Raw genomic sequence first — 4,038 nt, 5'->3', positions numbered from 1 at the left:
TACTCTGTGTCATGACAATGAATACTGCAATGCCAGTGGATGCAGGGGTAGAATCCCACTGGAGAGGTCTGTTTTGAGACTTCTTCATTCTTACTATTATCCCACCCATGCATAGACTCAAAAGTAGGTATGACATCTGAATTTGGGAAGCGATGTCAAAAAATTCTGCCAAACTTCCCATAAATGTTACCCCTATTCCATCTCTGGAGTAACTGGAGAAATGAATGTAATTAGCTAAAGCTGAGCCAGCTGTAACAGCAATGCAGTTGTCAGAACTTTTAAAGTCATGTGCATGCGTCCTCCTTAATAGCCTGCCACAATGCAGCACAAATGCAAGCAATCGCAAAGTACACTAGGACTAGGAGGAATAACAATTCATGTAACCCGGATTCTCCAGCACTAAAATGATCAAATGGATTCCCTTCAGCATCTGTGTTTAGTAACACCATTTCAAATGGGATATCATCCACCTGAGTGTTGTCCTTGTTATCTTGGCATGTATACTTACCTGCATAAAACACATGCCATATTTGCGGAGATGGAATCTGGGACACCGTCAGATTATGTTCAGTCTGGTTCATGGTCATTGTCAATTGAGCTTTGGATGATTTTTTACTACGCTATAACCATGATTGCTTTCCTGTAGCTTTAGCCATTCCTGAGCTTCGAACAGGTAGAGTTTAGCTTCTTTTTCAACAACTATGGCTGTGTTCTTGATTCTGACACACAGAAGAGCATGGTCACCATGGAACTCAAAGTGGCTGATGTGCTGTCCCTGAGCATCTTGGGCTGCGGTGCTGCTGAAGCTGCCCAGCAAGGTCTTGCCTTGGCTTCCCTGTGGCCACCAGCAGCACGTGAGGGCCACCACCAGCAGCTGCAGCACCCCCATGCCTGCCTCTCGCTCTGCACAGACACCACGGCTTCCCGGCTATCCTGTTTTTATAGGAGGATTTGGAAAGACTCAAAACTATTCTGTTTCTGCATTTTTCAATAATCCTGTCATAGAAGTTACTTAGTATAGTTATTTTTTAAGATATAGAATGTAAATGTCCTGGTATTCTATATCAGTTTATTTTTATTTATGGCTTTAGGCATTGATTCACTGATTGATTCTTTTATTCATTCAAAAATGACATTTATTTGTTATCTATTACATTACAGGTACTTGACTAAATGTGATTGAGAAACAGAATGTTCCAGATATGATATCAGGTGTTTTAACATGGAATATCCCATTTACCCTTGAGAATAACACAGTTTCCTGAAAGTAATTATGTGGCCAAAGTTTATAGACAGCTTCAGTACCAGGTCTTTGTGTTTGTTGTACAATCGAATGAAATACGTTGCTTAAGAAATTGTTTGATGTTTACAATTGGCCACTAGGCTAGGCATTGGGAACAGAAATATGTGCCAGCCTTTTGGTTTGTGTGCGTGTGTGTGTGTGTGTGTGTGTGTGTGTGTGTGTGTGTGTGTGTGACATTTACCTATTCTCTATATTAAAAACTTTACTATGGACGAGCACACTATTACTTTTGGTAGGAATTAAAGCCAATATTGAAAGGCTAAAATAAATATTAAGTATTTTATGTGCTCACACAGACAGACATTAAAAAAAGTAGGCAAGATCATGCTATTGAAGGCTTAACATTAGTCTTTGCTTTTAAATTGTTTAGGATAGGAAATCAATTCAGGTTGCATTGCAAGGAAGAAATGTTAACTGTTCTACCAGTTAAGCATTATATTGTTATTACTATAGAGTATTTCTGGATGAGATTTAATTGCTACTGAAGCTTTATCATTTATTGTACACATACTTAGGTTTCTTCTCATTAATATATTTGCATTTACGGGTGCTCTAATGCCATGCTACTCAAAATTTGGTCAAGGGACCAGTAGCATCCAAATCACCTGGGACCTAGAGATGGAGAATCTGGGATCTACTGAATCAGAATCTGGATTTTAACAAAATCCCCAGGTTATCTTATGCCTCTGAAATATTGAGGAACATTGTTCTAATGTGTCAGTGCTTAGATTCATCAGGAATAAAAAGAACATAAATAATATTAACTACCAAATTCTTTTTTTTTTAACTTTTTTATTTTTGAGATGGAATCTCACACTGTCGCCCATGCTAGAGTGCAGTGGTTCACTGCAACCTCCACCTCCCTGGTTCAAGCAATTCCCCTGCCTCAATCTCCTGAGTACCTAGGATTATAGGCTCGTGCCACCACACTCAGTTAATTTTTTGCATTTTTAGTAGAGACAGGGTTTCACCATGTTAGTGAGGCTGGTCTCAAACTTCTGACCTCATGATCCGCCCACCTTGGCCTCCCAAAGTGCTGGGATTACAGGCATGAGCCACTGTGCCTGGCCTTTTTTTTTTTTTTTTTTTTTTGCTTAGCTACACTGAGAGGAATGAACTAGCAAACTCTAAATACATTATTAAGATATTTTAAAATAGATATTTATAATCTATTGATAGTTGAATAAATATTTATGTGAAAATTTTATTTAGCATTTTTTAAATTCTATGTAATACTTTCCACCTAGCTTAAAGTTTGGTAGAACTTTGTTAGTAGAGGCATTTGACACCATTTGGGCCGAGCACAGTTATTCGTGCCTGTAATCCCAGCTCTTGGGGAGATCAAAGTGGGAGGATCATTTGAGCCCAAAAATTTAAGACCAGCTTGGGCAACAGAGTGAAACCCTGTCTCTACAAAAAACCAAAAAAAAAAAGGAATCATTTTGTATTACTTTAATAATAGCAAACCTCATTCGATTTAAAGAGAATTTTTTTTTTTTTTTGGAGACAGAGTTTCTCTCTTGTTACCCAGGCTGGAGTGCAATGGTGCGATCTCGGCTCACCGCAACCTCTGCCTCCTGGGTTCAAGCAATTCTCCTGCCTCAGCCTTCTGAGTAGCTGGGACTACAGGCACGCACCACTATGCCCAGCTAATTTTTTGTAGTTTTAGTAGAGATGGGGTTTCACCATATTGACCAGGATGGTCTCGATCTCTTGACCTCGTGATCCACCCACCTCGGCCTCCCAAAGTGCTGGAATTACAGTCTTGAGCCACTGTGCCCGGCCTAAAGAGAATTTTTTAAAGAACTATATTGTTTGCACATTAGCACAGACAGCCACTAAATAAGGCTGTGCAGTGCTCAAGAAGGGGACGATGGGCAGCTTTGTCGCATATACACCTACACTGGCTCATAGCTAGAATGTAAGCACCGTAAGTGCAGGAATCTCTTTTCTCTAGATACATTTATGATAGAATACTGCCAGGCAAATAGTAGTTCAGTAAATATCACTGAAAGTTTTTTTTTCTTTGTACGTGAAGAGTCACAGATAACATTGTTGAATCGTACAGGAAGACAGTACACACTAAAAAAGTAAATCAATGTGAAAGATACTTTGAATAACATATTTTTAATACTCAGATGCTTTGCTTTCACTTGGGTAAATCCTATTAATCACATTAATTGCATTTATTTTCACAGATGAGCAGATGAAGACAGATGAGCAGTTAAATATCTTCAGTATCATATGTCTTGACTATAATTGCCTTGATTGTAACTAACATAACATAACATAGCATAACATACAAACTATAGTATGTTGACACTAAATTCTTTTTTTTCCCCTTTTTTTTTCTTTTTGAGATGGAGTCTTGCTCTGTTACCCAGGCTGGAGTGCACTGGTTTGATCTCAGCTCACTGCAACCTCCACCTCTCGGGTTCAAGCGATTCTCCTGCTGCAGCCTCCTCAGTAGCTGTGATTACAGGTGCCCGCCACCACACTGGGCTAATCTTTTGTATTTTTAGTAGAGACAGGGTTTTGCCATGTTGGCCAGACCGATCATGAACTCCTGGCATCAGGTAATGCACCTGCTTCTGCATCCCAATGTGCTGGGATTACAGGTGTCACTCACGCCTCCGCTCCTGGCCTACTATTCCATTTTTATAAATACTTTAGATCTTCTCCCTTTAACTAGTGAGGGTTGTGATAATCAGCCTATTTGCAAGCGAGCAGGGGGG

The 4,038-nt window shown here is 39.6% G+C and overlaps 1 pseudogene; it reads right to left on the bottom strand.

Annotated features, from left to right (window-relative positions):
- Positions 1 to 7: 7 nt before the first annotated feature.
- Positions 8 to 889, bottom strand: LOC116547991 (annotated as a pseudogene).
- Between the last annotated feature and the right edge of the window lie 3,149 nt (positions 890 to 4,038).

Source organism: Sapajus apella, unplaced genomic scaffold (assembly GCF_009761245.1).
Source record: "Sapajus apella isolate SASKATOON/1434 unplaced genomic scaffold, GSC_monkey_1.0 scaffold6085, whole genome shotgun sequence".
Taxonomy (NCBI): domain Eukaryota; kingdom Metazoa; phylum Chordata; class Mammalia; order Primates; family Cebidae; genus Sapajus; species Sapajus apella.
The sequence above is the reverse complement of the archived record's forward strand: the minus strand, read 5'-3'. Positions and strand labels throughout refer to the sequence as shown.